This window comes from Mytilus californianus, unplaced genomic scaffold (assembly GCF_021869535.1).
Source record: "Mytilus californianus isolate M0D057914Y unplaced genomic scaffold, xbMytCali1.0.p SCAF_2, whole genome shotgun sequence".
Lineage (NCBI taxonomy): Eukaryota > Metazoa > Mollusca > Bivalvia > Mytilida > Mytilidae > Mytilus > Mytilus californianus.
In genome coordinates, this window is record NW_026262668.1 from 70,790,323 (window position 1) to 70,805,225 (window position 14,903).

The 14,903-nt window shown below is 33.8% G+C and overlaps 1 long non-coding RNA gene across 3 annotated transcripts in view; it reads right to left on the bottom strand.

The window, feature by feature from the left end:
- Positions 1-14,903, bottom strand: part of LOC127728195 (uncharacterized) — a 415,364-nt gene that overhangs the window by 95,018 nt on the left and 305,443 nt on the right. The gene's annotated exons all lie outside the window — the stretch shown is intronic.

The window sequence follows — 14,903 nt, forward strand, 5'->3', positions numbered from 1 at the left end:
TTCATTTCATTTTACAACGTGGTTTTCTTTTGTTGTTCTGCTTATTGGATACTGTCCCTTTTTAGATTGACTGTTTTGTATTGGCGGGTATAGCCCCTGTATCAGCTATAATTTTCAGTTCTCTTTCTAATTAAAAATATAAGCTTTTAACAAATGATATCAGAAACACATGATAAAAAAAGAGTATCATAGAAAAATCATATTACAGCATTTTCTTTGATAATGCAGAAATACATACATGCAGATATAACGAGGGTTTTTTTTTCGTTTAATAACATTGCCATTTCAGTACTGTACTTCATATTAGAAAAACAATACTAAAAGTATGATACTATAATATTATTGATAGAGGTTATTATATTAGGTAAAATTTACACATTGAAAAGAAATGTATTCGAGTTATAAAAAAAAAAAGATACGCCCGTTCTTATAACCATACTGTTGCTTAATTATATCAGGATTCTGATCTTTCGAGTAGAATGTCTTCTCATTCCGCGAGGCGGTCTAATTTTCATAACTCATTTAAGCCAATAGAATCTTAGCAACAGAATATTGCATGAAACTAATAGCTTTTCAAAAATGAGGTTGTGAGTTTGAGTCCCGCTCGTTGCAGGTTCGGTCGACTCGAATCTTAATTGTCCTGGATTGTCAGTTTTCCTACCGAATGTCAGTGGTTCTCTCAGGGCACTCCGGCTTCCTTCACCAATAAAAACTAGCCGCCACGAAATAGCTAACAGTGCTGAAAGTGGCAATAAACCAAAATCGATCAATCAGTCAATCAATCTTTTTATGAATATTAGAAAATTTCACAGAGGCAGTCATCAATCTAAGATAAGTTTGTAATAAACCCAAATTAAAATGAATGGATTTTACGAGAGAGAAAAAAGATCACATTAACAACAATATCACTGAAAGAGACGACTTTTTGTTCAGTGTTGTTTTTCAAAAGGCTGCTTCATTAGACACATTGAACCAACGGTACTATGAAGAGGAAAAAAACAGCTCTTTTGAAAAAAACCATGTGTAAACATTTTTGTATTAAAAGGTACGGTAGCCGATCGATATTGAAGGTTAAGAGGGCAATACTTTTGAATTCATCAGATTAAAGAATGTGAGCATGGTTCCAATAATTGCCAGCATTTTTGTATGCGGGATTGTATAGTATTGTCTATATCTTACGTTGCTCAGTCTCAGTCTCGGTTTTCCATGCAATGTTTTGTGAACTGGTTTGTTTTTTCGTCGTCTTTCGTTTATTTCCATGTCGTTCTCTCGACTTACTAGTTTTGGATGTCCCCTTAGTATTTTCCGCTGATTTGTATTGCATATTATGTATATGCCTGTCCCTAATTATCAATCTCGTCTGTTTAAATATGGCCTATTTATTATTGTACAGGAACCTTAAGCATTTGCTAATTGCAAAAGTATTCTAATGCTAAACCACATGTCAACTCTATCTGTTTGAATTTTCTGTTTTTAGTCAAGATCTGATGATCTTTTATTATACAAAGTTCAAAGAAAACCGGGAAAAAAACTTAGTAATTAAATAGATAGAATTAGCATGAAGACATTAGGCCTTTTGAACCTCTTTTTTTATATTCCGATGTTATTAGTGATCTAATCTGTTAAGTTTTATTAATTTATGATATATTGGTAACAGCAAGTAAATTAGTTTTAGTTTTGTTTATTTCTTTTCCTGTCGGTATAACGAACAGAAAACATATTTTTTGTGCATTTTCTTTTACTTTTCTTGAAAATCAGCTTATAAGCTGTATTATTGCAGCCTTAGTTCGTGCATGAAAATCTGTTTCACGTCAAAATACAGCCCGGACCTTGTTGTCCATCTCTTGGTTGAATAATACCCTTGGTTAAATCTTTTAGCAGAGGGTTACGTAACCAAGGATTAAAACTTTTTTTTTACTCTTGGTTACGTAACTCATGGTTTAATTTTTCAATTTTTATCAAAATAAAGAATTATCAGCACTTTTCTCAGGTCTTAGAAAAACTGTTCGGTTATTGAATATGATTTCTTGTTAAAACAATATGTTTTTCATCGTCTAAGTTCATAAAATAGTACAACAACAACGCTAACGTGACAGAGAACACCTTTTGTTTGACAAGAGGCGTTGTCCTCGAAATGACTCTACTAGATTAAATATAACTTAATATTATATGCAATTTTGCTGCATGAATTTTTTTATTTACATAAAAGATACGAGAAACAGGGTGAAACCGATATGACTCAGATATTGATTGATTATTTGTATTAAGTACAAATATGAACGTTAACCTCGATGCAAAAAGGTTGAAGGACTGCAAATTTTTAAACAAAAGAATCAGTTTTGATTAATAGTCGTCATAGAAACTGACGAACAATATGTTTTACTAAACATTTAGTGATCTTTCAAATCGTTAAATAAACGGGGAATTATACTTTTGGATAACAATTTAACTTGGGTAAAATTTTAACCGAGGTCCGAAACAAGGTTTAATCTGATTCATTTAATCAAGGATTTAAAAAAGGGTTAAATTTAACTACAAGACGAAAAACAGAAAATAACCTACGGTTAATTTTAACCAAAGGTTGTATGATATATAACCCTTGTTAAAATTTAACCGAGATGAACAGCTAGGTCCTGATCTTTTTTCCTTGGTACAATAATACCGTATTCGATTTAATATCCCGAAAAAATCCTTAAACAGACAAAACAGATCTGGAAAGTATTTTCATATTAAAGCATGTTTTGTTGTGCACCCTGAAGACGCTGATATCTGTCAACAACAATCGCCTCCTCATTAAACTGAATGGTAACACTATAAAGACAGGATCCAGAACGACAAGCCCAAAACCGCCGTTGAACCTTATGAAGTATTTAATTCGAAACGATATTCTCTAGTATATATGTTTTGACGTACATTGTAATTAACATCCGAATAAATGGATCGAATGCTACATTTCGACTTGTCGTGTAAGATATATATTCTTTTGTAGTTTTGTCTCTCCGATATTTTGTTTCTTTTTCAGACCATCAAAACATCGATGGTGGTTTTAATGACATTTTTCAAACGAAATGTTTAATCTATGTCTTAATTCATTTAACAATACCATAACTTCAGTTATCGTACATACCTTTTCATATTTATGAGGTAACATTAATTTATATTTATCAAATACATTTAATGTTGAATAGCTAAAAGATAAGATATACGAAATGTTTATTTTTTCCATTTCTTCTATTCTAATTTCACAAAAAAAATTATTTGTTATGATAACAGATATAAATAAGACATACACAACCAGTGCAAGGACCATCTTAAACTTGCAGTGAGGTGACATATTTTTATTTCTTTCTTTTTTGCTCCGTGTTGATGGCCTCACTGTGACTTTGAGATGAAGAACAGCAATAAAAGCGCTGTTCCTTTGCTTTTTATGTATTTTTTGCTGTGTCCGAACTGATTTTGTGTCACGGATGTATACCCTATATCCTTTTAGAGTTGAGATGATAGTAAAATATAAGAAAACAATAGTATGGCGATATTTAGTCGTCTCTATTAAATTCCTCCACAGCTTGTCTAGACAATTGCCGATCCAGAGCTTGCGATACGTTGCAGGCGTTTGACTATCGTTCGAAATCGTCTGGGGAACTTTTAATATAAATAAGAAAATGTGGTATGAGTGCCAATGAGACAACTCTCCATCCAAGTCACAATGTGTAAAACGTAAGCAATTATAGGTCAAAGTACGGCCTTCAACACGGAGCCTTGGCTCACACCGAACAGCAAGCTATAAAGGGCCCCAAAATGACTAGTGTAAAACAATTCAAACAGAAAAACCAATGAAAAAACGAGAAACACTTATGAACCACATCAACAAACGACAACCACTGAACAACAGGCTCCTGACTTAGGACAGGTGCATACGAATGCAGCGGGTTTAAACGATTTAACAGGCGCCAACCTTCACTCTAACCTGAAACAGTAGTGTAACATTACTACATAAAAAAACACAGTATAAATTTCTAATGTCTATTTTGACTGAAATAAGTTGTTGGATTACAGTTTCGTGTGGCATTGTCACTTTATATTCCCTCTGTTAGAATGTTTCATGAATCAATTATAGCTTAATCTTGTCTGTACGAATTGCATGAAATATGTAAGACATGCTTTATTACAAGTGATAAAATTATAGTAAGTTAGTAAAATTTATCAAGGTTTTAGGCATTTGGTCGAGCTTATGTTTTCTTTTCTTAATATTGAAGTTTTACGTCTTCTATTTTGTCAAATCAATGTCTGTTTACTTTAAGATTGATAATTAACTATGATTTATAAAAAGCAAGTATGCGTCATTTTGCTTAGTAACAACTTCATACAAAATCAACTGTTGCTGCTCTTTCCTTATTTAATTGTTTGAAAAAGAATGTCTGTTTACATAAGCATTAAGCACTTGTTTTTTACAATAAATCTTGAAGATTTCTCTCAGTGAAAGTTATACGATAATTGAGCTGTCTCGTAACAAATCATCTTCGCTATGAAAGGTAATAAATAATCTTATCGAAGAGATTTGAAGTGCAGTAGTCGGTGATGTAATGAAAACACGTTCATTATTAATGTAAAGTTATTGAGTTATAGTGATGCTAACATATGGGAGAAAGGTGTACTGACCTCAGTTAAAGAGCGAACATTTTATAAAGATATTCGAATTTAAAAGGTTTACTTTTTTCGTACAAACCCAAACTGTTTTTTTTTTAGCATCTTTGAATCATAATGCATTTATTCTGGGCATAGCTCAAAATTGCCCTTTTGAATACTGTTATGACTTTTATGTATGAAATCTACTCTGAGGTATATAGAAATAAGGAGATGTTCATCTCTTGGTTATATAATACCCTTGGTTAAATCTTTTAGAAGAGGGTTACGTAACCAAGGATTAAATTATGTTTTTCAACTTTTTTTTTACTCTTGGTTACGTAACTCATGGTTAAATTTTCAATGAATGTCAATTTTTATCAAAAAAAGATGTGGTATGATTGCCAATGAGACAACTTATCCACCAAAGTTCAAATGAAGTGGATGTAAGCAATTATAGGCAACCCGGCGTACGGCCTTCAACAATGAGAAAAACCCATACCGTTTGGTCGGCTATAAAAGGCTTCGACACGAAAAATATGAAACAATTCAATTGAGAAAACCACCGGCCTGATTTATAACAAAACAGTGTACGAAAAACAAATATGACAGACATGAACCAACGACAACCAGTGAACTATAGGCTCCTGGTGTACAGTCAGAGAACATGAAGTGGTAGAACGACATGAATTCATATCAGCAGATTTAGTACTTTACGCTTACTTACAGTAAATGTGACAAACCAGTGAAATATTAATTAGCACTATGGATGTAAAAATGCCCAATTAATTCTAATCATAAGCTACCTAAAGAACAGAGAATTTAATTACAGATGACGTACAAATGTTAAAAATTGAAAACAACACGTTTAATAATTTCATGCGTCCAAAGCGCTTTTCTGGATTTACCTTCATCAGGAACGCTCAAAGCCAAACATTTGAAATCCGAGGATGTAAAAGTACCGAAACCATTGAAGAGCTATATGACAAAAATACCTAAAATAACTAGCCAAGTTCATCTTAAGTCAGCTTTGCCTGAGGGAGTTGAAACCTTAGTTTCTTAATAATTTAAAAATTTAAAAACGGACAATTTTGGAAAAGTTTGTTAAATCATGTCAGTACCGAAGTACTGACTACTGAGCTGATGATACACTCGGGGACTGATAAATCATACCTGTTTTTGAACATAATACATGTAATTGGCTAGTAGTTATTGTTTTTGTAGATACAAGTAGGCTGATTTATGTAAACACAGTGTCCCAGGTTCAGAGAATCTGGTTTCTGTTCCCAAGGCGTGAAACGTTCCATTAGTCCACTCAAAATGTCTTTAAGTTTTATTGTAAAAATGACCTATCAATTTAGAAATTGGTATGCACTGAAACACAAATTGCCTTTATCATTAAGAAGTAACTTTCAAGTATAACCGTAACGACAAATTGAAGTGACTATAAAAAAAAATAATGTATGAAATATGGTATTGAAAGATCTGAAAGAATTAGTTCAGAAATTCCGTACGATATATCAGTATGAAAACTGCTGCTGGTGTAAATCTATGTAAGATGTTGTATTAGTCTAATAGCAAGCTTGTAGACCAGCTAATTCGAACGAGTTTGTTAACGATTATTGATATACTATGTTGAAACATGCTCAATGATACTGGATGCAGGTTACATAATCAATAATTACACCAAAACTATTTAAATGAGAACTGCATTCATGTGCAAAGCATGTTTTTTTACAAGAAGTCATCAATTGCATTTAAATACAATATTGCGCCTTTATTTCTTATCAAAATATTATCACCAGCAAATTGATCGGAAGGGACTTTAATATTACTAAATTATCTGTTTATTGGCGTGTTAAAGTTTTTTTTGTTTGTGTTTTTTTTTTTTGTAAAATTTTGAATATTTCAAATTTTGCTTAACGCGTTTTATTTTACACCTGTTTCTGCAGGTACTGTGTTGCTCTAGTCCATTTATCTTTGGTATTCATAATATCAATATCTGTGGCATTCAGTTCTGACTTGTTTCCAAGATATTCTCACTTGATTTAAAACCAAGAACGTTATTGCATGACCTTAAAGGGATTGAGTAGTTTCAATAATAATAAGGAAGATAACACAGAAGAATAGTCAACGTTGAAAGTATAATTAATCAACGAATCTGATGGACGAAAATCTAATATCCTTGCAATGGTTGACTCAATAAAAGAGATTAAATAATTAACTCCTGAGCAAAATGTGTGGGGAACATTCAAATCGTAAGCTCTTCAAATGAGATTTTACTGCATAAACGTGCATTAATATACATTTTAAAAGCAATGCAGTTAAACAAAAAACTAAGTTCGTCGAGTCCAAAATAACAGATATTGACGTATATTTCTGAAACACGCATAAAGCCAGTTATAGAAAGATGCAAGCACGCTAATAAATTGTTAGGGATTATAGAAGGCAGCATTTCCCGGTAAAAAACTGTTAGTTCTCTTCATTCAATTTAATTTTCTTGTTGTTTATAACCATGTCTGTATATCATTGGTAAAGATCAAATGCATTTTAGACTAGCTCACACAAAGTTAAAAAATATTCTTCGCACTAGAACAAACTTTAAATTCAGGTTTATGATATATTATAAAAACAAGGAAATATTGCGCAAAATTAAAAAGGTACATAAATGTGTATTCATGATTCTTGAAAACAGCTGTTTCAAATAATATAGCATGTAACGGAACCCCAAATTCTGATTTGTAGTTTCTGGTTTTTACTGCAAACCATATGAATGCCAACATAACAAAAGAACTGTTGATTCAGAAGTGACATCCTTTTTCTCCTCTTTGTTACTTGTATATGATATAGGCGGTCTAATCTGTAACAAAATTGACGTACGTTTTTATGATTTACGTGGTACTTTTATACTTAATTGTCATTTTTTGTTATTTATGGACATTTTCTTGGAATGTATCTCATATTCTATTTGATGTTTATCAACGTTTATTTACAGTAACCTACGTAATTTGTCATAATGCCGTTTTCATCAGATCAATTGAAATATATACGAAATTAGTTTATTAATTACCTATATTTGGATTTAATTATGAGTTATAAAAACCTTCCAATCTTCTTAGTCCACAATATTGATGTTTGACATCTGTTTTTTTTTCATCGATGAATTTTAATAATGATGAAACTGATCACGGAAATTTATGAAGCTCAAAGACATAAAAAAGGACAGATGCGAATAAAAGATGAAGTGCCTATTGTATGTCGTGCAGGTGATATTGTTGTTTGGTATTTGTATTTTCATCGATATATGTCAATGAATTATTGAAATGATGACGAAGATAAAAAAAAAGATATGATTGATGCTTATAAACATTTAAAGACAAATAACAATATAACTGAACCCAGTAACATGGCTTCTAGTGTATTTCGTACATTACTTAAGTACACAAGTCTTTATGAAATATGTGTAAAATAAATATAAGAAGATGTGGCATGGTTGCTGATGAGACAGCTACTCACCAACAGACCAAAGGTGCAAAGAATTACAGGTCACCTTACGACTTCCAAAGATGAGCAAAGTCCATACCGTACAGTGAGCTGTAAAGAGCATGGGTTAACAACAGAGAAAACGAACGAGCTAATAACATTAAACAATTCTCAGACGGCAACTAACGGCAACCGCTGGGACTTGTAACTAGCACATAAAAAATATGCCGTATTAAAGATGTTTATGAGCGTTCAACAAGCAAAGTAATATGGGACATTGGAGTCACAGCATAACATTTGAGCAAACTATAAAAAACGAGAGAAGATACAAATGGGCAACGCAATCAAAAAAATATATTGATTAAAGCAGAGAACAACATGACCAAAAGACAAATCTAAACTTTGAGCAACACGAACCCCAACAATAACCTGGAATGAGCTCATTTGAAATCACATCTATCGATTCTAAACACAACACAAATAACAAAAAGACATAAAACACAGCTTATCTTAAAGTACTAGAGTACTTGCAACTACTGAGGCTAGATCAAAGCATAATTTCAACTAATAAATATACCATGTTGTCATAGACTACAACAAGCCCCTCTGGTATCTTTCGTCCCTCTTCTTTAATGAAGAAGGAAAAGAAGAATTTAATCATGTCTGCCCGCGATAACACACTGGTCTACTATTAAGTCTCCATATTAAAAAAAACTACAGGAAAGTCAGATATAACGGAGTAATTCTTTAATCAATAAATGTTAATATCTATATGAATAAAGTGAGATGTTGTTTCTTTGAGACAGCAAACCAAACAAACGGCACGTGCCTACACATTTTGTTTTTCCATTTGTCAGCAACGTGTATTGGTCTTAAAATTTTATGTTAAATCGATCGATCGCGATTTGGTATATAACATGGAATGATAGCCGTATAAAAAAGTAGTTTTTCACAGTGAATATTTTCAATCCCTCAGTCTAAAATGCCTATAACGTTAAAAGGATAGCACTGTGATATATTGGTATACACCTTTGATTCAATACAGAATGGCAATGCAAAGATAAATAAAACAGAATTGTATTTCACAGTTACAATGACACAATGTCTTTATTCTTTCAACATGTACGTGCAAGTATATGCATACATATCATGCAATTTAATCTAGGTCATACGCATGTACTTAGCAAGTACTTAGCAACAATGTTATAATTGCTTGTAGACATCAATTATGCTAGTTATTTTGTTATAAAATCAACCTTTTGAAACTAATATCACATTTTTGTTATGCATACAAGTATCTTGAGTAAAATATAAATAATCTGATCAGAACAAGGTCAATTTGATGACAAAAAAATAGCTACAATTTGTTAAAATTGAATGTATTATATGAAGAGATTCCAATAACTATTTCAGGATGAATAAGCTGCATAATCTTCATGGTGATTAAAATGACAGGATAGATCAAATTGTTAGCCGAACAAGATGTGCATTAAATGCCTGTAACTATGGTGGCCGGATGCGACCATTTCGCGTTTTTGCGTTTTCTCCTTTCACTTTCACGCGAAATCGAGAAATCGAGAAATCGGGAAATCGAGAAATCGAGAAATCGAGAAATCGGGAAATCGAGAAATAAAGAAATAGAGAAATCGGGAAATCGGAAATCGAGAACTCAAGAAATCAAGAAAGCGAAAACGAGAAAACGCGAAGGCGAAAACGCGAAAACGGGAAATAGAGTTCTCGATTTCTCGTTTTCGCTTTCTCGATTTCCCGCGGATTTCCCGATTTCCCGATTTCCGATTTCCTGATTTCTCGATTTCTCGATTTCGCTTTCTCGCTTTCTCGATTTCTCGATTTCTCGGTTTCTCGATTTCACAATGTCTTGATTTCTCGATTTCTCGATTTTGCGTTTGCAAAGTGAAAGGAGAAAACAAGAAAACAAGAAAAGGCGAAATGGCCGCATCCGGCCACCATATGTAACAGTTGTTAATGAATTATCTTAAAAGGTTGATTGTTTCTGTTATGCACTACTTTAATTTGTCTATTGTTGAAGACTGTAAGTTTCCCTCTAGATTCTTTTGGTTATTTTTGTCGTTGGGTTTGCTGGCTCATTGACGTTTATCCCTCCATTCTTTTATTCCTAACATATAGTTGTCGTTGATATAAGCCACATAAGTATCTTTTGCTGGAGAATACACAACTCTTCGTTCTAGGCGATTTGACAAAGAATGACTCAACAATACAATACATCTAAAATAAAAAGAAAATGTAAATAACTTCTCACCTAAAAATATGAATGAAATTACGTAAATCCTGCAAATAAAAGTTATTATTTTCAACAGGTTAAACGCTAAACGGTTATATTTTTGAAAGCAGTTGCCAGGCAAACATAACTCCTTATTTTTATCTAAACTATAAATTCAGAGATCAGAATTTATATGAAGTCGGTATTGTATTTTTTTTATCTTATAAATGGTGGATCTATGAATAATATAAACAAAAGGTTTTTTTCACAAGCTTATATCGATTTTGCCAGAAGTCCTATGGTGATTTTTATCCGTTGCTTGTTGTCTTATTGATAATTTTTATATAAGAATAGACCAATTTTTTAAACGATCGATAAATATAGTCTTGACGGCAGCAACTTCATCTGACTACGTACCGATTATCTTAGAATTTTGGGTCCTCAATGTTCTTCAACTTAGTAATTTATTTTGTTAAAGGAAGTAAAGATGTCCTTTCAGTTGTTAAATTTTTGTGACAGAGATGACCTACGCGACCATGGAGATTTCACTACTTCTGGTTGGATATGGTACAGTACAGTCAAACCGGTATGATTTTATAGTTTTCACCACTGTTATTATAGGCGGCGATATGATGTTGAATATAGTCTTAAAGACTTTTTATTGGCTTTGTTGTTATTATTGTTTTTCGAGCGTAGAATTTCCTTGTTTGTTACTCTTATAACAAACCATCATATTTTATAATGTAACACTACTAGTAATAGATTAAGATTAATATTAAATCTACAATTTGTGGGTTGTAATCCGACTCATTTGAATGAGACAAAGGACAATATTTATCAAGTCTGTATGTCGTATTGTCCTTTCTACATTAACTTTATTATTGGTAAATTATATCTGCTGTTGAACTGTAATTCTCAGAAGAAATCATTAGCCCAGTACCCAGTACCTCTGTTGGTTGACTGTAAGTCTCCGAGGGAATAATTAGGCCAGTATCCACTACCTCTGTTGGTTGACTGTAAGTCTCCGAGGGAATAATGAGGCCAGTACCCAGTACCTCTGTTGGTTGACTGTAAGTCTCCGAGGGAATAATTAGGCTAGTACCCAGTACCTCTGTTGGTTGACTGTAAGTCTCCGAGGGAATAATTAGGCCAGTACCCAGTACCTCTGTTGGTTGACTGTAAGTCTCCGAGGGAATAATTAGGCCAGTACCCAGTACCTCTGTTGGTTGACTGTAAGTCTCCGAGGGAATAATTAGGCTAGTACCCAGTACCTCTGTTGGTTGACTGTAAGTCTCAGAGGGAATAATTAGGCCAGTACCCAGTACCTCTGTTGGTTGACTGTAAGTCTCCGAGGGAATAATTAGGCCAGTAGCCAGTACCTCTGTTGGTTGACTGTTAGACTCCGAGGGAATAATTAAGCCAGTACCCAGTACCTCTGTTGGTCGACTTTAAGTCTCCGAGGGAATAATTATGCAAGTAGCCAGTACCTCTGTTGGTTGACTGTTAGTCTCCGAGGGAATAATTAGGTCAGTACCCAGTACCTCTGTTGGTTGACTGTAAGTCTCCGATGGAATAATTAGGCCAGTAGCCAGTACCTCTGTTGGTTGACTGTTAGTCTCCGAGGGATTAGGCCAGTAGCCAGTACCTCTGTTGGTTGTCTGTAAGTCTGCGAGGGAATAATTAGGCCAGTACCTAGTACCTCTGTTGGTTGACTGTAAGTCTCAGAGGGAATAATTAGGCCAGTATCCACTACCTCTGTTGGTTGACTGTAAGTCTCCGAGGGAATAATTAGGCCAGTACCCAGTACCTCTGTTGGTTGACTGTAAGTCTCAGAGGGAATAATTAGGCCAGTACCCAGTACCTCTGTTGGTTGACTGTAAGTCTCCGAGGGAATAATTTGGCCAGTAGCCAGTACCTCTGTTGGTTGACTGTTAGACTCCGAGGGAATAATTAAGCCAGTACCCAGTACCTCTGTTGGTTGACTGTAAGTCTCCGAGGGAATAATTATGCAAGTAGCCAGTACTTCTGTTGGTTGACTTAGTCTCCGAGGGAATAATTAGGTCAGTACCCAGTACCTCTGTTGGTTGACTGTAAGTCTCCGAGGGAATAATTAGGCCAGTAGCCAGTACCTCTGTTGGTTGACTGTAAGTCTGCGAGGGAATAATTAGGCCAGTACCCAGTACCTCTGTTGGTTGACTGTAAGTCTCAGAGGGAATAATTAGGCCAGTAGCCAGTACCTCTGTTGGTTGACTGTTAGACTCCGAGGGAATAATTAGGCCAGTAGCCAGTACCTCTGTTGGTTGACTGTTAGTCTCCGAGGGAATAATTAGGCCAGAACCCAGTACCTCTGTTGGTTGACTGTAAGTCTCCGAGGGAATAATTAGGGCAGTAGCCAGTTCCTCTGTTGGTTGACTGTAAGTCTCAGAGGGAATAATAAGGCCAGTAGCCAGTACTTCTGCTGGTTGACTGTTAGTCAACGAGGGTACTATCATTAGCCAGTAGCCTGGCATAACAATACGGATTCTGTTTTATATAAATTTGCTGTAATAAAATTTTGAAATCATTTCAAATTTAGTAATGTAACTTCCCCATGCATAGATGTGATTCAATGTCAGGGTTTGGCTTTACTTTTGGTCCTTTTTGGTTTTATCAGCTCCTCAACGTTTGAATACGTTCTGTATTTTAAATGTTTTGGCCTCGAATATCACTGAAGAGACATTACTTGTCGAAATGCGCATTTGGTGCAGTATGATTGATACCGTTTATGTTATTACTACCACGGGGTTGATACCTCTGCTGGTGGACTGTCTCCGATGGTATCAATAGCCTAGTAGCCTTTACTTTTGGTACTGGTATGAAAATTTTTAATCTAAATTTGCTGTTATGAAATTCGAAATCATTTTAAATTAAAGAATACATATCCCTAATGCTTAGTCATGATTCATTTTGTTGGTTTGGCATTACTTTTGGACCCTTTTGGTTTTATCAGCTCTTCAACTGTTGGGTTTTGGATTTTAAATATTTTGGCCTCGAGAGTCCGTTTTTGTCTAAATGCGGATCTGTTGCAGTAAATTTGTACCGTTAATTTTTATTATATGTGTACTTACAAATAACAACGATATTACAATACATCTTTACCTTTCTTTTTTTATTGTCCTATCACAAAGAAGTTCCACTTCTGGGTTAAATGACTTCACTAGTAAACAATCTGACTACAAGACTTTTGTTCCTCGCGTGCATGGAATATCTATTCAATCAACAGCTATTGTTTGCTTTCATAATCAAGCTTTTGTGTCTTAATTCAGTCAAAAGATATCTTTCGCTGATATTTTGGATTTTGGATTGATTGAATTATTATCCTTACATTTTTTTCTATCGACTATGAATATACACAATGTAAATAATCAGGTTTCTGCACAATGATATTGTGCAACATCAACCACAAGCTACTGTTAATAAATTGAGTTTATCAAAAAATATGAAACCCTTAACTTGATTTGTCATGTTTCGAGCGAGTGATTTGATATATCCGTGTGATGAAACGTCCACTTTTTTTAAGTCTCTTTTTTTCAAAACTTTTATATAATAATGGTTTCTAGTACGCATGTCAAATTTCAGACAGTTCAATTGTACTTTTATTCAAAGTCATGAAACAACTAACCCTTATCTTGAACTGATATTTTCCTGAATAAATAATTACATTCGAAATATGTCATTAATATTTTTTGACATGCCACAACATGACCTTACAAAACATATTATATAACAGGCACTTGCCAGAAATAATTCGTCTATCTTAATAAAACAGTACATGATTGAAATCAATTTTGCAGTTACGTAATACCGACTGTTTTCGTTTAAACCTTTATTACTCTTTACTTTGGTTTGTCAGACGTCTATATCCCATGGCATTAATGTCGTATTCAGTATTATTGATAGTTTGTATATGGCTAAGTGGTCTGGGAATTCTAATGTCAAGAAAATCTCTTAATCTCTTTGGTTAGACCAATTTGCAAACACACAAGAGATGTATTGCATTTTTGTTCTGAATGTTATTGTACTTACAATAGCTTGATGGCCAAATTTTGACTTTTCACCTAATTTGTTCCAGGTCATTTTTAATTTCTCGTTGTGGCATGATTGTATATGAGCATGTTTTAAGTAATCAGTTGAGGTTTGAAAGTAATATTAATACATCATTGTTCTATTACTGTGTATGTGTTTACAGTGCTTTTAATTAGAGGGTATTTGGAATATTAAAAATATTCTTAAACATGAATCTTGCCCTCCCCCCCCCCCCCCCCCCCCCCCCCACGAAATATATATATATATATAAACGAGAAGATACAACCGCAAATAAAACCACAACAAAAAGCTCCGAAACAAAACAGAAAAAAAAATGTTTTTTAAAGCCGCTGCGAATCGAACAGAATGTTTTATTAATAAGAAATTGTAAAATATATAGTTTACAAGCTTATGCTTAATTCTATGCTAATAAGCTTAATCTCTCTCTCTCTCTATATATATATATAAAGTCTTGATTCCTTATTTGTGA